This window comes from Stigmatopora argus, chromosome 1, assembly GCF_051989625.1.
Source record: "Stigmatopora argus isolate UIUO_Sarg chromosome 1, RoL_Sarg_1.0, whole genome shotgun sequence".
In the NCBI taxonomy this organism is placed as follows: domain Eukaryota; kingdom Metazoa; phylum Chordata; class Actinopteri; order Syngnathiformes; family Syngnathidae; genus Stigmatopora; species Stigmatopora argus.
This window is the reverse complement of record NC_135387.1, coordinates 2,752,609-2,775,422: the sequence shown is the minus strand read 5'-3', so window position 1 is coordinate 2,775,422 and position 22,814 is coordinate 2,752,609. Positions and strand designations below refer to the sequence as shown.

The 22,814-nt window shown below is 41.6% G+C and overlaps 1 protein-coding gene across 5 annotated transcripts in view; it reads right to left on the bottom strand.

Annotated features, from left to right (window-relative positions):
- The window catches only part of LOC144073061 (synaptotagmin-2-like), an 82,092-nt gene that overhangs the window by 20,690 nt on the left and 38,588 nt on the right, over positions 1-22,814 (bottom strand). Inside the window, exon 3 of one of the 5 annotated variants that reach the window (XM_077598622.1) lies at positions 15,172-15,244. The exons of 3 other annotated variants lie outside the window; for them this stretch is intronic. The gene's annotated coding sequence lies outside the window, so the exon portion shown is untranslated. Of the gene's footprint in view, positions 1-15,171; positions 15,245-16,349; positions 16,510-22,814 lie in introns of those variants that run through there. One more of the 5 variants, XM_077598878.1, reaches the window with a different exon arrangement.

Here is a 22,814-nt window from a genome sequence, read left to right as displayed (position 1 = left end):
GTTTTTGTTCCAACCGATCCAGCACAGAGAGTTTAACCAATGAGATTTCTGCAGAAAACAAGAAGCACCTGACTGATTGCACTAGTAGGACACCAGATTGGTGAAAAGGTGCCCTCTGTGGAATAGTTTGCCCACCCCTGGGTTAGCACATCAGCCTCACATCTGAGTTTGCATGTGCTCCCCGGGCCTGTGGGGGGTTTCTCCAGGTACCGTATTTTCACGCCTATAAGGCACGCATAACAGTCAAAAAAATTATCCAAAATAGACAGGGCGCCTTATAATGCAGAGCGCCCTTTGTGAGCGCCGAGCGCCGCCAAGCGGCGCCGAGCAGGAGCGCTCGCGGGGACGCCGAGCGGCTGGCGATAGCGCTGGCTACCGGAAGCAGCTTATTTCCGGATTCCGGTGCGCAGTGACTGCTGGGAAATATAGTTCTTCCTCGCTACACCCACATGCTAAAAACATGTTTTAAAAAGGCAACGGAAGCAAAACTGAGTTCGGTTGTACTTTATTTAGACATTTTACAATTTACTCAAGTCATCACCTTCAAATCCCTCAAACTCCTCATCTTCTGTGTCAGAATTAAACAATTATCCAAACGAGCCTTCCAAATAGCCGCCCCCCCTCCTCGTTCTCAGAGTCACCGTAATTTCCATGTGGCTCCTTAGAAATTATGCCGGCTTTGGCAAAAGCTCGAACAACCGTGCAAGCAGACACGTTCGCCCAGGCGGCAACGATCCATTGACAAATCGTAGCGTAAGAAGCCCGGCGCTGCCTGCCACTTTTCGTGAAGCTGTGTTCGCCAGCGATCATCCACTGCTCCCACGCCGCTCGTAGCTTTGATTTGAAAGCCCGGTTGATGCCGATGTCCAGCGGCTGTAATTCTTTGGTCAAGCCTCCGGGAATGACGGCAAGCTCTGAGTTCATTTTCATGATCTGGTTTTTAACCGTTGCTGTGAGATGAGCACGCATGGAGTCGCAAATCAAAACAGACGGCGAGCCGTCATATACGTCACGAGCGCCGCCGAGACTGGTTACGTGACGTATACTCAGAGCTTGCCGTCATTTCCGGAGGCTTGACCAAAGAATTACAGCCGCTGGACATCGGCATCAACCGGGCTTTCAAATCAAAGTTACGAGCGGCGTGGGAGCAGTGGATGATCGCTGGCGAACACAGCTTCAGGAAAAGTGGCAGGCAGCACCGGGCTTCTTACGCTACGATTTGTCAATGGATCGTTGCCGCCTGGGTGAACGTGTCTGCTTGCACGGTTGTTCGAGCTTTTGCCAAAGCCGGCATAATTTCTAAGGAGCCACATGGAAATTACGGTGACTCTGATAACGAAGAGAGGAGGGGACCCGGTTATTTGGAAGGCTCGTTCGGGCAATTGTTTAATTCTGACACAGAAGATGAGGAGTTTGAGGGATTTGAAGGTGATGATGACTTGAGTAAATTGTAAAATGTCCAAATAAAGCACTACCGAACTCAGTTTTGCTTCCGTTGCCTTTTTAAAGCGTGTTTTTAGCGTGTGGGTGTAGCGCCCAAGAACTATATTTCCCAGCAGTCACTGCGCACCGGAACCCGGAAATAAGCTGCTTCCGGTAGCCAGCGCTATTGCGTTCCGATGTTAATCCATATATATATATATATATATATGCGTCTAATAAAATGGTGCGTGCGTTGTGTGTCTAAAATACAGAAAAAGCACTCATTACTGACACTGCGGCGTAAGAAACGATGCGCCAAATAGGCGTGAAAATACGGTACTCCGGTTTCCTCCCACGTTCCCCAAAAAAACTTGCATGGTAGGCCGATTGCACACACTAAATTGCCTCTAGGTACGAGTGAGAGAGTGAATGGTTGTCTGTCTTCTCATGCCCTGCAATCGGCTGGCCACTGGTTCAGGGTGTCCCCAGCCCTGACATCAGCTGGGATAGGCCCCCCGCGACCCTTGTGAGGATAAAGCAGTTCAGAAAATGAATGAATGAACTTCTGGATAATTGTACTTGTGTTCTTGTATTTCTGTATAGGTGCAAAAACATGCAGTATCGTAGTAATAATAGGGGTAATCCTATATTGTGGTTTTTCGATTATCGCAGCCAAGTCTGGTCTACATTACCCATGAAATTCGAGGGATTACTGTAGACATCTAAAGTTGTCAATAGCGCTGAAAGATGAATATTCATACACAATAGTAAAGTACAGCCAAGGTTCCTCAAATATGGCTCGTTTCCCTAATCATTCATTCATGTTCTGTACTGCTTATCCCTGGGGTCGGCAACTATAGGGTTCTGGAGCCGCATGTGGCTCTTTAGCACAATTTTGGAATACTTTTTGGGGTTTATTTGCTTCCTGTTAAAAAAACTTAGATGAGAATGACTTTAATATTAGAGACCGTTTTAAATTTGAAGATTTTTTCCATGCAAAAAGTGTGCTGTGGCTCAAAAAAGGTCGGGAAACACTGTTCTATAGAAAGCACTGCAGGCAAATTCAACATTAAATCATGAAATCACATGTATATTTGTAGCCAACAAATATAGTAGGCAAATATAGATACATACAGCCTAATAAGGCTTTTAATATTTTGCGGCTATATATAATTTTTTTATGTCCAAAATGGCTCTTTCAACATTTTGGGTTGCTGATCCCTGGCTTATCCTCAAAAGGGTCACATTGGTGCTGAATTGGTGACCAGCCAATGTCAGGGCACAAGGAGACGGACAACCATTCAGGTTCACGCCCATACATAGGGGCAATTTAAAATGTTCACCCTGCCAAGCCAGTATGTTTTGGGGATGTGGGAGGAAAAAGGAGAACCCAGAGAAAACCCACAAGGGGAGTACATGCAATTTCCACACAGTGAGGACCCACCTGGGATCAAACCCTTGACTCCAGAACTGTGAGGCAGACGCGCTAACCAGTCAACCACCGGGCCGCCCATGAATCAAATAATGTAGTATATTAAATTGATGATGACCATGATGATGCCGAACCTAGGATTGAACCCTCGGAACTCAGAACTGTGAGACCGACATGCGACTCTTTCACTGGTAGTTTTGGCTTCCCCCTTCAATCAACAACCTCCTTAATCAAATTTTAAACAATCCACAACAATAATGTTAATTGCAATTCTGCAGAAGTTAAAACAAGGTTATGAAAAAAAGCTGTTATGGTAAATGTGACATTTTGTGAAATCTGAAAATGTTAACCTTATGATTGGTGCTGGAGGAAATGTCAGAGAATCTCCAGAGTGATTAGGATGCATCCTTTGAGCTCTGTGAACATCGGTATAAAATCGCATTGCAATCCATCAAATTGTTAGAGCAACATTGCAGTTGGTCGAAAGGAGGACATTGAGAGAGATTGTGCTTTAAATTAAATTGTATATCAGTAGATAAAACAAAAGGACAGACTAAGTGATTTTAAAATATGGATATTGTCACAGGGCAGCCCGGTGCTGAGAGATTAGCGCATCGGCCTCACAGTTCTGGGTTCAAATCCTGGTCAGTCCACCTGTTTGGAGTTTGCATGTTCTCCCCGGGCCGGCACGGGTTTTCTCCGGGTACTCCGGTTTCCTCCCACATTCAAAAAAAAAACATGCATGGTAGGCTGGTTGGACACTATAAATTGCTCCTAGGTATGAGTGTGAGCGTGAATGATTGTTTGTCCCCTCGTGCCCTGCGATTGGCTGTCCACCAATTCAGGGTGTCCCCCACCTCTGGCCCGTAGTCAGCTGGGATAGGCTCAGCACCCCCTGCGAGCCTCGGTTCAGAAAATGAATATTCTAATATTGTGAATTAATATTAGCAAATGACCTTTTTTTCTCTTTGTCATTAAAACAGTTTTTAACTTTATTTTTCATACCACAACTTTAGTTGTGCTGTATGATATGATATCGCCAGGGATATAAAACTTGCTATCTGCATGAATAGACTGGTTCTTGCAATTCAAAACTGGGCCAACAGACGGTACTCATTTTGAATTGATTTCCAGATTTTGGTTGAACAATTTCACTAAAATGGTTTAATTCTATTTTTAAACGGCTATAAAATAAAACACAGTTTCAAGGAAGTAAAAGCTTTGCTCCTGAAAACCTTGGTTAGACTAAACAAAGAGTAGCCAAAATGCCTTGGACTGCTTGGAGTGGACAAAACAAAGAGGATCCAGAACGCCTTGCAGTGCTGGGAATCTGATCTGGGGAGTGCACCTGCATCCACCAAAGACACTCCACAAGCTTCCTGACATTCGTCTGTTTGGACTACACATATATCAACGCAAATGCACGCTCAGACGTCTCACTTGTGTTTTCACCCCTGCCCTTAGAGTTGAGACGTACATTGTAATCAGGACCCTCGAATTTAATAAAACAAAAGAAAAGATGTGTAAGGTCAGAACGGACTTGGGAGGCTCTCTCAATGGTCGTTCTCCTTGCAAGTAAAAATGCAGAAGACTGGCTTTTCCTCTTTATTTGTGCGTGAATTTGGGAATGTCTAATGGCAAACCTGACAGCTTTCATGACTGCTGCACTGACTCTCCTATTGGGATCGTGTACAAAAATAAAAACATTTGTGAATGTTTTTGCCTCCCTAATCCATTGGTCAAGTATTGGATCTGGATACTAAAAATGAGCTGCCTTGGACACAAACTTGTGCAAAATATGTGAGTGGTTCATTCTTGAATTTAAAATGCCACATTTGTAGAACACAGTATCATTTGTGGTTTCACAAATGTTGAATCCAGAAAACGACTGTTTTTTTATCTGTTGCCTTTGTGCAACCTATGAAATTCAACATGACTTGGATGACAGTTTTAGAATCTAAATAGTTCTTTACAAGTAAATGCAGCCCCACACTGAGCACTCAAAACATGACATCTGCACTAGAGGCAAGATCACTTAAACAGTTGAAATCGTCAAACATCTATATTATCATATAAAAGATATAAATGTTTAGACAGTCTTGTTTAAATTTTGTAACAAAAGACAGGCTTTATTCTGTTATCGTAAATCACCCATCCTCCTCCTCTCGACTCAGGTTGGGAGTCACGAGTCCTCACAAAAAAATATGAAATTTCAGGTTTGCTTCGGGCTTGGGCCTGCAAATCAAGTTAATTCCTTGGGTTCAGTCGGGTCAGGTTTTTGGACCCGCGTCGGATTTTTCGGCCCGATCTTACCTCTAATCTGCACACAGTATGAACAGTATTTGTCATCGCGTCCCAACAGAAACCATTCCGTTCAGACAATGTAGCTGTTCAGGTTAGATCCGCAAAGAGAAAACAACCCAAGGAGGGTGAACTCAAACCATGCAGCTGTTCTATTACACAAGTACCCCACACAGCAATTAATTATCTATTTGTGCTTTGTTTCCCTGACCCTTCCCTCAACACTGCCACGCACAGCTGTCTGCAAGTAGCCAATCTGTGTGTGTGTGTGTGTGTTTACAAATTAAAGAGCATGCCTCTGTGTGTTTATATGCAATCTTAAATTTATATCCCTTTAAAACAAGAGAGCCCTTAAAGCAGGGGTCGGGAACCTTTTTGAAAGAAAGAGCCATAAACAATTCCTATTTTCAAATGTTATTCCTTGAGAGCCATACTCACAATTTAAAAGTCAAAATACATGAAAATGTGCCTTTTTTTTTAGTCATTTTACCACTTTTAAAGTACAAAAAGTCTTTGAATTCTTTTGACAACATTGTTACGCTGTTGCTAATCAATGAGTATCAATGAGAGAATAGATGCAGAAGACTTTAATGAAAAAAAAGTCAATGCCACAGTGCCGACGTGACGTTCCTATTGGTGCATTCGGGACTCGGCTCTCTCACCATCGGTTTCCATATCTTAGCTCAGAGCCATATGCAACCATCAAAAGAGCCACATGTGGCTCCCGAGCCATAGGTTCCCTACCCCTGCCTTAAAGCCTCACTTTCCAAATGGATTCTGTCCACAAGGAAAATGCTGGTCATAGGACTCATGCTACTTCATTTGAGAGCAACACTCAGGAGCAGTGGGGCGCCAAACTAACTATTGAATATTAGGCTGTGAAAAGGTTGCCGTATTCAAAGGAGGACAACAGCAATGGCTGCTCGGCTGTCACAGGTCACCAGATGAGTGGGCACTCAAAGATAAAGCACAATTCCCACAATGTGACCTGCTGAAATCACTCAACCCACACAGGCTCCTGCCATCTGTGACATTAGTATTTGTTTATTTGTGTTCGCAACAACTGCACACATCCATTTCTTTCCTGTCTCAATAATTTAACTGCTGGTGGTTTGAGACTACAGTTTAGCATTTGACACATCATCACAGAATTATCATTTGTAGCCTCTAATTTTGAGTTTTGATTTTTTTATGCTGAGAAACTTTTTCATCCAATTCTGAGTGGACTATTTTGGTTGTGAAACTGCAGGTACCATTTAATGGACATCCCATGCATCAAATGAGAAAGAAAAGGAGCTCATCCCTAATCCCAGTAATATTCAACATTTCTTTATTGAGTTTGAAAGTCAATTTAAAGCAACCTGTGTAAACATTCTTAAGGGGACAGACAATGCCTTTTATTCATGTGTATTCCAACAGAAACAATGTTGTTTATTTTTTTTAAATTCAAATTAATTGTTCATAAAGTCTGTAATTGGCTGGCTACTATTTAAGTAGTATGATCCACAGGTATCCACTGTAAATGAAGGCAAGACAGCATCATACATATTTTTTCTCAAATGTAATAATGACTAATTATCTACTAATACTACTTAGGACTAGTGTATTGACTATTAAGACTGCTGTGTATTATTCATTTATTCATTCAACCTGGGATCGTGCCCAGAACTGTGAGGCCGACGTGCTAACCACTAATCCGTCGGCCCACATTCATTGACGTTTTATGGATTCAGTCATCTTTTTTTTGCGACAAATACGGCTTGTATGCGAGAAAATACGGTAGGTATTTGTTACTTTGTGAGTAGGTGGTGAATTAGAAACAATAAAAAGTTTTTCCCAAAGTAATATCCTGTTTTTGGTGTTGGTTGTTTTAGAGGGTGGGAACGAACCAATTTGTATTTAGTTCATTTCCATGGGAAAATTTGATTTGAGATACAAGTAAATTGATATACAGTGGTGCCTCGAGATACGAGCTTAATGCGTTCCGGGACTGAGCTCGTATGTCAATTTTCTCGTAACTAAAACGAACGTTTCCCATAGAAATGAACTAAAAACAAATCAATTCGTTCCAACCTTCTGAAAAAACACCAAAAACAGGATATTGGATTGGAAAAACATTTGTATTTGTTCTAATTCGCCATCTATTAACAAAGTAACAGATAACTAGTGATTTAATAGTACTAAAATGTGTTTAATATTATTAAAATTAGACAGATTTCGCGGAGGGGAGAGAGACGGCAAGAGAGGGGGGGCACTTTTTGCACGACAACGCGCTCGTAACATAACATAAACAAATTTAAATGAACTTGGATCACGATGCAGACACACTAAAAATAAGTTTAATGTAACCTTACACTAAACTTAATTCTAATTTTGTTTTAAATTTTGATACCTTTCTTCTCCCGGGTTAGCTCTATTTGCCCCGCCTCCACCCTGACTTTCAGATGCAGCTAAAAGGAACCTATTGAGGGTTGTTTGCTTTTGTATTCCCTTCAAAATATTCCCAAAATAATGCACACAAATGTCCTCACAATAGGATAATGCACGACCGCTTGCCAACGAGAAGTAGTATATACGCCATTCGCACTGACTAACGGGAAAAACACTGAAAAAAATGCAACGCTCCGCCCAGTGCTCGCAGAGACATTACACGAGGGAGTTGCGGGGAGAGAGACAGTGCCCAGGATGTTTTTATGAGCAGCCTCTTGCGTCCGCTGTCTGCTCGTATATAAAAATTTGTCTCGTATCTCAAGATAAATATTTGATCAAAATTTAACTCGTATCTCAAATTGCTCGTATGTCGGGGCACTCGCATGCCGAAGTACCACTGTACAATCCCGGAACGCATTAAGCTCGTATCTCAAGGTATTGCTGTACCCGGGAAATATGTTTTTAAATGTACCAGTATTGCACAACTAGCTGTTAAAATCTAAATAAAAAAGTTTATTCGAAAATATGCATGTCGTTATCGCAATTCTCTGACTTAGATCATTTTGATTATTGAAGATTTATTGTTGAAGCTGGCCCACAGAATTGCTTAAGATGGTTGATACACTGGGTGGCCTGGTGGCGCGAATGGTTACCGCGTCGGCCTCACAGCTCTGGGGTCATGGTTAAAAATCCAGGTTACGTCGACCTGTGTGGAGTTTCCTCTGGGTACTCCGGTTTCATCCCACATTCCAAAAACATGCATGGTAGACTGATTGGACACTCTAAATTGCCCCTAGGTATGGGTGAGAGTGTGCATGGCTGTCTGTCTCCTTGTGCCCTGCGATCGACTGGCCACCGGTTCAGGGTATCCCCTGCCTCTGGCCCGGAGTCAGCTGGGATAGGCTCCAGAAACGCTACATACCTGGGATGCTCCGATCACACATTTTTCCACCCAAGTCTGAGCCACCCGATTTTGAGGATTTGCCAAAACTTAGTCCCGATATGATACATTGGCAATGTATTAGTGAGAAAAAAAATGTTTCTGAAGTATGCATAAACTATGTAGTTTAATTTAAGGTGGTCATCTGGCTTCAATATTTTACCATTAAAATCGTAAGTAGCATATACAGTAGTATATAGAGTATATTCAATCCTGTTTCTGCATGAGCATAATAATTCCCTTGGTTCTATGCCTTTAGAGCAGGGGTCTCAAACCCGCGGCCCGCGGGCCAACTGTGGCCCTCAGGCCGATAATTTGCGGCCCCCGTCTTAATATAAAAGATTAATGTTTGTGCGGCCCGCAAGATTGATATGAATGACACTTGTTGTGTTCGGAGCTGAATGAACCAATCACGGTGAGGTATACGGCTCTGGAGGGCGGGACATCGGCCGGGCTGTCCAGTGCCTCGCTCACTCACTCATTCATTCCTCCAATCAGCTGGGCGAAGGAGAAGCCGTGAAGCTGATCACTCCGCTCGGCGCGCACACTCCTCCGCTGCTCTCAGCATAGAACTGAATGAGGCGCTATGATCCGTGATCCAGCCTGTGTCAGTGTAGCCATCTCTGCGAGTGAAACGGAGAAACGGAGAGCGAAAGTGCGCATGCGCCACAAACCCGCGCGACTGAAAGTGAAAGATCAACCCGAGACTCATTCCAAGTGGAAAAACATATTACACTGTAATAATTACAGAGCCCCAGAGATATCTCTTTCAAAGGCTGCCGTTAAGAGAAAGGTCGGTGATGAGCACAGACAGTTTCAAGAAAAGTGGGGAGTGCAATATTTCTTTGTTGAACACAGGGGCACCCCGACGTGTCTTATTTGCACTGAAAAAGTTGCGGTGCACAAGGAATACAATTTGAAACGTCATTATACTACGAGACATGCTGAGGAGTACGAAAAATACCAGGGAGATGAGAGAGCCAACCAGGTTGCCAGTCTAAAACATGTCTTCTGAGGCAACATGATTTCTTCAAGAAGGCTACCAAAGACAGTAATGCAGCAGTCGAAGCTAGCTACGCCGTTTGTGAGTTGATTGCTAAAGCAGGAAAGCCATTCACAGAAGGAGAATTTATCAAAAAGTGCATATTACAGGCTGCACATATTGTCTGTCCAGAAAAGAAAAGTCTGTTCAACCACATCAGCCTTTCTGCCAACACCGTGGCAGAGCGCATTTCTCACCTGTCAAGTGACATTTATGATCAACTGTGTGAGAAAGCACAATGTTTCAGTGTATATTCAGTGGCTCTTGATGAGACCACAGACATCACAGACACTGCGCAGCTCGCAATATATGCCCGTGGTGTTGATGACAATTTTAAAGTAATGGAGGAGTTGCTCACAGTAATACCAATGCATGGCCAGACCACCGCTAAGGAAATATTTCACCAGCTGTGTGATGCCATTAAGAATGCCGGTTTGCCATGGAAGAGCTTTGTTGGAATAACAACCGATGGAGCCCCATCAATGACAGGGAGGAAGAATGGACTGGTAGCACTTGTTCAAAAAAAACTGGAAGAGGAGGGTGTGGAGGAGGCCATAGCTCTGCACTGCATTATACATCAGCAGGCCCTTTGCAGCAGATGCCTGAAGTTTGACAATGTGATGTCTGTCATTGTGAAATGCATCAACCAAATCAGATCCAGGGGCTTAAAGCACAGAATGTTCCGTGCTTTTTTAGAGGAAATGGAGTCAGAATATGGGGATGTGCTCTACTTCACTGAGGTACGTTGGCTCAGCAGGGGAAATGTGTTGAAGAGATCCACAAAGGTTAAAGAGCTGTTAATACAGACATTTGAAACGGAATAAAAATAATTCATTTTCTCTACTTAGCCAGCCAGTGTATATCTCTCATTATTATTATTTTATTTTTGTATTACTGATTGATTGATTTTTTTATTCATCTTTAAGTTAATTTATTTAAATCATTATTTGTGTTAAAAAATAAAGATATTTGATAACGTTGGAATGTTTTATCAGCGCTTTTCTTGTGGAAATCCTGATGCGGCCCAGTCTCACCCAGACTTGGCCTCTAGTGGCCCCCAGGTAAATTGACTTTGAGACCCCTGCTTTAGAGGCTACTGTAGGGGCAGCAGGATAAGCTTTTGAGAGAGGTTTTCAGCGCACAAGGAACATGGCGACCGCCATTTCTTTTCTTGTACAAATATTGCTGTAGTTTTCTTTACATTGTCAAGACGATTGCCAAACTCAATGGCTCCTACCGTGTTGTCATCAATCTCCTGGTGGAGTCTTCTTCTGAGTGGCCCAATGCATTGTGTTGACGTTCTACCGTCATGCCAGCTTCACGACCGTAAACACGGCAGAAATCCCTCAGAATGCTGGTTATTTTTTTATTCCTCTGAGTGTCTTAGTCCACGAGAAAACATTTATTTTTATTTAATTGCACCATACAAATCGCCACATGCGTGCAAGCTCCAGAGGAGAAGAGCGTTTACTTCCCATGTGTCTCCCTATTTACCGCACGAACCCATTAACATTAACACGGTTCCTACCAGCTGAATTATGTACAAAAGAATGTAGATTTATCTATGTCGCAAAAGTGTGCAACGTCTTTAGAATATCAAGGAATGTCAATGTTTAGGAGTCATTTTCAACGGAAAATCAAAATCCAAACAAGGCTGGAATAGGCTCGGTGTGTCTTTTTCCATAGGTTATGTGGGCGATGAGAGCACAGTAGATTAATTTATGCCGCAATGGCGAGCTACATCCATTAGAATAGCAACGTCACTTTTTCTCGGTCACTCACATCATGTCTTGTTTTTTCTTGACCTCATTGGATGACAGGACGCTTTTTTCAACGGTGACTCAAAATCCTAACCAAGCCGGAATAGGCTCGGTGTGATTTGAAATATATTCTCAAGAAACCAAGAAATGGGAAGATTTTGTCATTCTTCGTCTACGGTGAGATATCGCTTATTCTTCACCGCTGAGTGGCACCCAATTCAGGGCTGAAGAAGCCCTGACTTCCGCCATTTTTGATCCCCTGTTTTTCACTTGTGAGTTTCAGTGTGGATTTTGCCGTGTACTGTAGAAGCCACAAAGTGGTGAAGGATCACCGTATACAGTAATAATATGGCTTGGTGGTGGCTGAATGGATTTGAATTTTATTTAGCAGGAATCCAATTTATATGTCACGTAGGCTTGTGATAAAAAAATGAAATGTTTGTCTGCTCATTACGACAATTCATTTCAGAACTCAATTCAAATTTTGGGCGGCCCGGCAGATGAGTGGTTAGCGTGTCGGCCTCACAGCTGTGGGGTCCTGGGCTCGAATCCAGGTCGGTCCACCTATGTGGAGTTTGCATATTCTCCCTGGGCCTGTGTGGGTTTTCTCTGGGTACTCCGGTTTCCTCCCACATTCCAAAGACATGCATGGTAGACTGATTGGACACTCTAAATTGCCCCTAGGTATGAGCGTAAATGTGAATGTTTGTCCGTCTCCTCGTACTCTGCAATTGTCTGGCCACCAATTCAGGGTGTCCCTCGCCTCTGGCCCGAAGTCAGCTGGGATAGGCTCCAGCACCCCCTGCGACCCTTGTGAGGATAAAGCGGTTCAGTAAATGAATGAATGAAAGAATTCAAATTTTGGACAACAAAACATGAAATCTTATTGAAAACCCAGAACGAGAAAGTGCTTCAAAGCAGAAATTGAGCAAAAAAAGTACTTTACAGGGTCAAGGTAGTGATGAATAATGTGCAAGTTCTCTACTGGCTAATCTCACAAATACAGGGAAATATAAATCATCAATCAATGAATCAGCTCTGATATTAGAAATGTTAAAAATGGATAGATATTTTCTCATGCTACATAGTCATTACCAATGTTCCCTCTAATTTTTCGTTGGTCTGAGCAGAAAGTCAACCTCCCTGAGCGCACTGAGTACCAGTGTGAGCGACATCATCGGTACTCGGATGATTCGCCTAAAGACGTTTCGCCGACGGACGTTTGACAGACGGGCAGGTCGCCGAATGAACGTTCGGCGGAACGTCCATTCGGCGACCTGTCCATTTTTCATGTAAAACATGCTGTAAAACACGAAAAACATAAGTGGACAGAGCTACTGCCACTTGCTGCCGCTTAAACGGCGCCATCATGGGGAAAAGGGTAAAAAAAAAAAAAAAAAAAAAAAAAAAAAAAAAAAAAAAAAAAAAATCCGATTTTTTTTTTTTTTTTTTTTACTGCGCGCCATATGATTGCTGCTGCGCAGCGAGGACGAGAGTAGTGCGCAATTGCGCACGCGCGCAGCTTAGAGGGAACACTGGTCATTACATTTCAAGAAGATCAGTTCTCAAAGAACGGAGCAGTAGGACTTCAAAGTTAGTGTCCAAAAGAAGAAGAACAACCCCTTGAGTGACGACTTGACAGGCCTTCAGCTTGTAATAATAAATACTATACTTTGTAATTATAAGGCATATATAAACTGCACCCACTAAATTTGACAGGAAAACTGTATTTGCATGTGCTTATGCACTATCAGCAGATATTTACACCAAGAGACAAAGTGAGGGGTTGAGGTAGCAGGTAAAATCCAGAAATTACTGTGAATAATTTCTTTTTGAATAATACTTGTTGACTGTAATTATTTTTAAATATTTGCCCTAATCCAAACATGTAGTTTTTGTCATTTTTGGGTGTGTTGTTGCCTATTTGTTGCTCATTAAGATGAAAAATGGTCACAAACTATCACATGTAACAACAACTAAACTTTGATTTTTTAAATGATTTTTTGTTTCTTAAGATAAAACAGTTGCGAGTCATCATAGCCAGAGGGTTTGTGACAGATCCGTGACACCTCTTCACAGTCAGCCACAAACTGTTAGGTGGGAAAAAAATATTCGAAAGTTTGTTGAATGAGGTTCAAACATCCAAACAACTGAGAATACTGTGTAATTTAGCATTTGCATTTCTTTCCTCTTATTCATTGGGGTAGACGAAGCATTTGGTCTCCAACTGACTTCGCGACGAGAGCCAATTGAACACTGAAATAAGATTGGTATATTTCAAAGCATCCTGTTTTTTTCTGGGGTGGCATGACAGACCTGCAGAGTATTTGTCTCTGTGAGAGCCACAGGATGTGGCAGCCTGCGGTTCACACTTAATGAGCCTGCCTGAATGTTTCAGAGCCAGAGAGCTTTGGCATCAAATGGCCTATTTCTCCTTTCTAGCGTAGAAGTAAATATGTAGTGTATATGTACAAAAGGGGCCAGAGCCGCCTCTACCTACTGAGGAGTCTACGTTCCTTTGGAGTGTGCAGGACACTGCTGAGGACTTTCTACGACACTGTGGTGGCATCTACAGTGTTTTATGCAGTGCTCTGTTGGGGATGCGGGAGCACGGAGAGGGACAGGAACAGGCTGAATAAGCTGGTCAGGAGGGCCAGCTCTGTTCTGGGCTGTCCTCTGGACTCTGTGGAGGAAGTGGGAGAGCGGAGAATGCTGACCAGGATGATGTCCATCGTGGACAGCACCTCCCACCCCCTGCATGAGTCTGTGGAGTCCCTCCGAAGCTCCTTTAGCAATAGACTGCGGCACCCTCATTGCAGGAAGGAGCGCTTCCGCAGATCCTTCCTCCCATCAGCTGTCAGGCTCTTTAACAAAAAAATGGCTGAGTGTTGAGACCTACCGTATGCATGCATGTATATTTATGTGTATGTATGTATATATGTGCTAAGCAACACGCTTATTTATTTATATATTTTTTCATGTATTTATTCATTAACTTACTTTTACCTATCTATTTATGTCTAAAATGCCTTTCCTATTCCTGCATCCTCACCCCCTTGCTACTGTGACAACAAAATTTCCCGAATACGGGATGAATACAGTTATCCAATCCAATGCAACTGGCACTTGCGAGTGCTGATGATATCGTGAGGTAGCATTTCACAATGTCAGAGAAATCCATCCCAAGACTCAATGTTGGAAAAGCACTGCACTCCAACTCAAATTGAGGGTGAAAGCTCACTTACTCCCTTACTTTTTTTTAATCTTCATACCACGCATCCTCGGAAGGGTTGCAGAGGTTTGCCAGAGCCTCTCCCAGCTGACTTTAGATGGAAGGCAGAGTAATAGACCCTAGACTGGTCGCCAGTCAGTCGTAGGGAAGACAGAGAGACAAACGATCCTTCGCGCTATGTATGTATATATACACGTTTATATATAGGTATGTATGTGTATGTATGCGTATATATATATATGTATGTATATGTATGAATGTATATATACGTTTATATATAGGTATGTATGTGTATGTATGCGTATATATATGTATGCGTATATATATGTATGTATGTATGTATGTATATGTGTATATGTATACATATATATATATATATATATATATATATATATATATTTCAGCAACACACTTATTTCTTTACATATTAATTCATGTATTTAATTTATTTATTAATTTACTTATTACCTATCTATTTATGTCTAAAATGCTTTTCCTATTCCTGCATCCTCACCCTCTTGATACTGTGACAACAAAATTTCCCGAATACGGGATGAATACAGTTATCCAATCCAATATACTCAAAATGTAATCTGCTGTATCATTGTTTACCATATTTTCGAAAGGCGCTGTCGATGATAGATGTCCAATTTATTTTGAGTGAGAGAGGCTGGAAGATAAATCCCTGTAAGAAGAAATGTATTTCCGTTAAAACAGTATCAAGGTTGTTGATCTGGCTCTTTAGGTTTCAGTGTTGAAAGTGGTAATTTGGCAGTTACTATGTGGTCAATGTAAAAACAGTTTAGTTTTAAAGCAAGTCTGGTTCGTCTATCACCATCATTGACAGCCAATGAGTTAATGTGGCATTCATCCATTCATTTTCTGTGCGGCTTATCCTCACACGGGTCATGGGGGGTGCTGGAGCCTATCCCAGGTGACTTCGGGCACCAGGTGGGGGATGCCCTGAATTGCAGGGCACAAAGAGACGGACATCCATTAACGCTCACACTCATACCTGTGGGGAATTTAGAGTGTTCAACCAGCCTACCCTGCATGTTTTTGGTATGTGGGAGGAAACCGAAGTACCCGAAGAAAACCCATGCAAACCCAGTGGAGAACATGCAAACTCCACACAGTGTAGACTCACCAGGCATCGAAACCTCACTCTAGAACTGTGAGGCCGACGTGCTGACCTCTCGCCCACTGGGCCGCCCTTAATGTAGCAATGAAATCCATTTAAATTCATCCAAAAATATTTAATGAAAAGGCTAATGTGCAATTACAAGTAGCCCAAGATAGGCATTGTCATTGGTACTGAAACCTCAGTGCTATATGTCCCAGTAGGAAAAAAAGGAATCCTGCAGCACCTTATGAAATCCCCCCTCTCATTCTTCCCTCTTCAGCACAACTGTCAGCCTCCTGACTACTTGCAAGCATAAGCGCACATTCCACCTGCATGTGCTAGGCACATAATGGCAAAATTCAGTGGTGATCAATTATCATTGCATCAATCATTTGGCTCCATTTGCATCATTTCTCGCTAATCAAGCTATTCTTGAAATATATTATAATTCTTTTCTCATGCCAAGCATCTGTTGGCAGGACAATATTTGTAAAAGAGGCGTGCCATTCACCTAGTGGGCTAAAGTTTGCACAGCATGCTAGGCAAGTTAAAGAAGTAAAGAATTCAGAGCTGTAGCTTACCATTCCTAAAAGCCCCTAACTCTACACCAGGCTTCTCAGAGAGGAAGCGTTCACGCAATGCAAAGAGAGTTGAAACACACCCTTACCAGCAATGATGTGATTCCGTAATCTTGTTCTTCACAACTGGCTATTTCTTTCACAAAAGAGGCACTCAGTGTTAATGATACAATGCCTTATAAATGTCCCCAGACCGCTCTCCCATCAGTATCAGCAACTGCAATCCTCTTCACAATGTTTCCACTGCACCACGACTTTCCCCCCTCCTCACCACAGACAGTCTTCCAACTACCCCCATCTCTGTTTCTTTCACTCCCTTCCTCCTCCCTCTATCTCTTTCATGGACCACCCACCCCCAGTCTACACTTGACTTCCCACTCTCCCTTCCTCGCACTCTGTTTCCATCTCTCCCTTCACTCAGTGCTCAGTACTCAGCTGATTTGTGATGCTGCTCACAAGGTGCTGTATGCAGCACTCTGCATCCCAGTCAATCGCGTGCGGGCAACTCGAATGCATTCACATGCCTACGGCAAGAGTGTCACATGCTCAAATTCCATTGTGGCTGTGAGAACGTCAGCATAGCCGTTTATAGGGCATTCAGTAAAATATTATGAAATTCACCAATTAGAACAAGAGGAAAAAACAACAACATTGGAGTGTTATTGTGGGCCACATTTTCTTTTAACTCAATAGCTGCCATTAATGGTAATAGAGTTGCTCTTAAATTGAATTGGAAAATCAACGGTTTTGGATTGAACACACAGTAACTGTTATATCAAAGGAGCACTATATAAGATTTATACTTCAATTATTCATTAGATGGCCCTAATATTTCAACAGCTTTTAAAGAAACTGTGTTTTGGAAACACCTCTTACACGGTTCTCAGTGTTTAAGACGAGATTTTCCGATTTTAAGTCGATACTCAGCCCATTTTAGTTCTTAGTGTTTTCATCCTTTATTTACTATGGATTTCCAACCCTCCACAAGGGTGGTGCTGGAGCCTATCCCAGCTGACTTTCGAGGGGACACCCTGAATCGGTGGCCAGCCAATCACCCTATTTATTTATTAGTTATTGTTATTATTTATTTATTTGCCTGTTTGTTTGTTTGTTATTATTGTGGACTTCGTGGTGAGGCTTTAAATCTCATTATATTTGTATAATGACAATTAACGCATTCAATTCAATTCAATCAAATCAACCAATTACGAGATCAGTACATTTTCTTCACCGGGATGCCAGGCCTCTGTTGGCTATATAAAATAAGGCCTATACAAACTTTACAGTTTTAATTAACTACAAATAAAACAAACAAAAAAAACGTTTTGACTCTCAAATGAGTCCTAGCTTTAAGCATTAGAGATTTTGGAAACGAGATAGCGGACACCTAAGTTACACAATTACTCCTTGACAGGTGATGCAGTTTTGACTTTACCTAGATTACGTTCATGTATGGTAAATTGACTATGAATATGAACAATGTTGCCATGCTCATGCTACATGAATAGCATGGGGGTCGAATTATCGGGGCAAAGTAAACGTCGTCACACGTCGATCGGTCATTGAAATCAGAATGGTTGGAGGAATAAAATTGTCTTAATGGATTTTGTTAATGCATTACCAAATACGATATTTGTCAGTGTGCTTATATGTTGTTGAGAAAAACGTCAAATGTCAATCAAACAACCTCCATTTGCTGCAGCGTGTATGCTATTCTGTTTACCATGTTTCCTATGTCAACACAACCATGCATGTTTGAAACATCTAAAATAGAATGCAATTCTGAAGGACAAGACGTGAGTATCAAGACTGTTCCTCCGAGTCTGTGGCACAATAGTATTTTGAATAGCATAGCACTCTTTTATTGAAGAAAACAGTAAAAAAAAGACTAACAGCCATCACAGGGTTCATAATATAATTTGATTATTTCTTATTCCACATTGATGAATATTGATCAAACATCTGTGTAACTGCACATCTGCGTATTAAAACTGAATTTCTATCTTTAGTGAGATTTCCCAATTTTTGAACCAGAGACCTAGTCACATGGTACCCGGTCGTTTCGTCGACTGACGTTTTTGGTCGACGGACACTCGGTCCCCGGACGTTTGGTCGAATGGACGTTTAGTCGAACGGACGTTTGGTCGAACGGACGTTTGGTCGACGGACAATTCGTCGCCGGATTTGCTCGCTCTCAAAATGTTGTGGTCTAAGAATGTACTTTAAAAAGAGGTTTAATATTAAAGCAGGGGTGGGCAATTAATTTCACAAAGGGAATTAACCTGTGGCTATAATCTTACATATTTACAAGTATATATTCATTAATTTGTATAGTCCCTTTATCCAATAAATCTAACTCAAACTCAAGTGCAGTTCAAATGCAGTTGCCAGACGACCAATCCATTTAAAGTGGAACCTCTGGTTGAAATGTACTGTTGACAAGCGCAGTGAATGAATGGGCTGTTTAACTGCCAATCGCTCAATGAAAATGGATTGGACGCCTATTGCCGTCAATGGCAGAATATGAGTTAACCTCACACACTGACTTGTCTAAGCCTTTCTGAGCAATTTTTTCTATTCAATACTGGCAGATTCTTCAATGGACATCACAACAAACTGACCAGAGGTGCTACTACAACATGAAGGCCATGTGTTTATCACCGTTGGTTTGTTCATTTATTGTTGTTTGAATAGGAAACTATGTTCATTGGAGAAAAGCCGACATTGAACAACATTCATTAATCAGCATTACATAGGAAATAGACCGAATTATTGCTTCCCTAAATCATTGTTTTACTGCTCAGTCAGCACCATGGACAGAGGTCAGATCTGTTGCAAACGTGTCAGGGCAAAAAATAACGCATTTCACTAAGTATGCTTTGAAGTTTACTTAATTCTGATCAAAGTAGCTAGTGTGATTGACTCTGGAGGAGCAAGTGAACGCAGCATTTGCGAGAGGCTTAGGTATCAACATTAGACGGCTATATTTAGATTTACAGAGCCCTGTGTGCCAATTTCGCCCTGACACGTTTGCAATATTGATGTGATTTAAAATAGACAGGCACACTGCACACAAAACATTTATGTAGACATTTTTCCGCAAACAAAATAAGGAACTAGGCCGGGGTGTTTTCTTAGTTACGACGCTAAGTTATCGACTCTGAGTTTCTGAAGAAAGGGAATGGTTGCGTTTTCTTGTTGTTGGAAAAAAGCTTTTGTGTGAATTGGTGGGATCGGACGAACTTAAGCTACTGCTTTATTGTTTGCAGAGAACGCACATTGCAGAATAGCACCTTGGCAACTTTTCTAGTGAATTCTCTAGAGTTTGTGTTGCAGCATCAGGGCTTTAGAGGTCATCTGTCCAGTTTGAACAGATGTGACCTCTGTCCATGGAGCTGACTGACCAGTAAAACAATGATTTAGGGAAGCAATAATTCGGTCTATTTCCTATGTAATGCTGATTAATGAATGTTGTTTAATGTCGGCTTTTCTCCAATGAACATAGTTTCCTATTCAAACAACAATAAATGAACAAACCAATGGTAAACACATGGCCTTCATGTTGTAGTAGCACCTCTGGTCAGTTTGTTGTGCTGTCCATTGAAGAATCTGCCAGTATTGAAGAGACAAAATTCCACAGAAAAGCTTAGACAAGTCAGTGCGTGAGGTTAACTCATATTCTGCCATTACAGCAATAGGCGTCCAATCCAATTTCATTGGGCGATTGGCAGTTAAAGAGCCCATTCATTCACTGCGCTTGTCAACAGTACATTTGAACCAGAGGTTCCACTTTAAATAGATTGGTCGTCTGGCAACTGCATTTGAACTGCACTTAAGTTTGAGTTAGATTTATTGGATAAAGGGACTATACAAATTAATGAACATATACATGTAAATATGTAAGATTATAGCCACAGGTTAATTCCCTTTGTGAAATTAATTGCCCACCTCTGTCTTAATATCAAACCTATTTTTAAAGTACATTCTTAGACCACAAAATTTTGAGAGCGAGCAAATACGGCGACGAATTGTCCGTTCGGCGAAATGTCCGGCGGCGAATCCGGCGACCAAACGTCCGTTCGCCGAAACGTCCGCTCGCCGAAACGTCCGCTCGACGAAACGTCCGCTCGACCAAACGTCCGCTCGACCAAACGTCCGTTCGACCAAACGTCCGTTCGACGAAACGTCCGTTCGACGAAACGTCCGTTCGACGAAACGTCCGTTCGACGAAACGTCCTTTCGACGAAACGTCCGTTCGACGAAACGTTCGACGAAACGTCCGTTCGACGAAACGTCCGTTCGACGAAACGTCCGGGGACGAAGTGTCCGTCGACCACGTGTCCGTCGACGAAATGCCCGGTCACGGTCAAGATTTATTGGCTGTCTAGTGACACTAAAAACATTCACTGCCAGTTACCATGCGACGAATTGTCCGTTCGGCGAAATGTCCGGCGGCGAATCCGGCGACCAAACGTCCGTTCGCCGAAACGTCCGTTCGACGAAACGTCCGCTCGACGAAACGTCCGCTCGACGAAACGTCCGCTCGACGAAACGTCCGCTCGACGAAACGTCCGTCGACCAAACGTCAGTTCGACGAAACGACCGTTCGACGAAACGTCCGTTCGACGAAACGTCCGTTCGACGAAACGTCCATTCGACGAAACGTCCGGGGACGAAGTGTCCGTCGACAAAACGTCCGGTCACGGTCAAGATTTATTGGCTGTCTAGTGACACTAAAAACATTCACTGCCAGTTACCATGTTTATATAAATTGGATTATTACCATTGTCAATGGCAAGCAATAGGTTACATATTCTGAAATTTATATTTAAAAAATTAATTTAAATAAAAACATTTTAGAGTGTTCCTTATCAGCATGTATTTTGCTTTTTATTACTTTCTTATGTTATCGTATTTTTCGAAATGTGGTTTAATATTCTACTCTCCAACTGCACCCTTAGCTAATTAGCTCGATATGATCGGTTTGTGTGAAAACTAGTTAATTTCAGAGGATTATGTTGACTAATTATTTATGTATTACTTATTTATTGATTATTTATTTATTGATTATTTATTTATTGATTATTTATTTATTGATTATTTATTTATTGATTATTTATTTATTGATTATTTATTTATTGATTATTTATTAGTTTGTTGTTGTTATTTGTGGTGAGGCTTTAAATCTCATTATACTTGTATAATTGCAATAAAAGCATTCAATTCAATGAATACGAACTTCCTGTTAAGAGAAACCTCTTGCTACCACTACAAAAGAGTCATTTTAGTTTAACCATTGATGATTAGATATATTTTACAGAATGGATATACAAATGTTACCATGAGATGGCTCAAAGCTAGACCTGGGCGATCAAATGCTAATGATAATTATCGTCAAATAATTTTTGTCAACAATAATAATAAAAACTTTGATAAAAGTCGATAAATATAAACTACAATTACACCACTGGAACACCAAAAAGAACGGGGGCGTTGATGCGATGTGAACACTAGTTCCAGACCAACTTTCAGTAGAAAAAGACGGTGAGAAACAGCTAATCAATTAGCAGAGTTAGCAATAGAGCGGTGCACACGGAGCATGAAAGTGACAGAACCATAACAAAATGTGTGATTATGAGAAACAGGACAACACTGAGCCTAACCACCAAAAGATCCAAGTGAAGTCTTCCTGTTGTGTACCTTATCTGTACATTTGAACGAACATGAGACACACTGAGATTGACTGAACCTCGGAGCGTTCCACATTACCGTATTTGTTCGAGTATAACGCACACACGTGTATAACACGCACCCATAATTTGTGACTAAAAATGTGTGTACATTTTTTTTTCACTTTTTCTCAGCTCACAACAAGAATTGCACAGGTACTAGTAACTGGGAAATGCTGAGCACGTCGCCATGACAAAACATTTATTCACAACATATGGTACGGTAACCTGGTAAAACAAACTACAGGTATGAGCACAATTCTCAAATGGAATTTACAATTTTAAATCCTTAAAGTGTAATTCATCATCATTATATTAAAAAATGTTCAAAGTCTGATTCATCATCATCAGATTCACCAAACAATTGATTCCATTCTTCTTGAGTTATTTTTGTGTGTGAGCACCGGCCAAAAGAACGGGCTCTCGCGCCCCATCTAGTGGACAAAGACAGGTCTGAGGTCTCCCAATTTAACGGCTGCCAAGGGGTCTTTTTCACCGGCGCAAAGCAGTGTTTTACCGGGATTCGTGTATAACGCACACCCGAACGTTGCTTCAGTTTTTTGATACAAAATTTTGCGTGTTATACTTGATTAAATAAGGTACATCCTTTTTTTTTTTTTAATGAGAAATTGATTTTGATTTTATTGAGTTGAGTTTTCATCAAAATGGTCATACCTTTCAATCTCTGAAAAGCACGATTTGGCCACAATCACTCAAAATGTTTAGTGCAAACAAAACATTGTCATATACTGAAATATTGTATACAGGGCAGCCTAACAGGATTTAAAAATTTAAGTAGTTGGATTTTTTTTTACTATAAGCAAT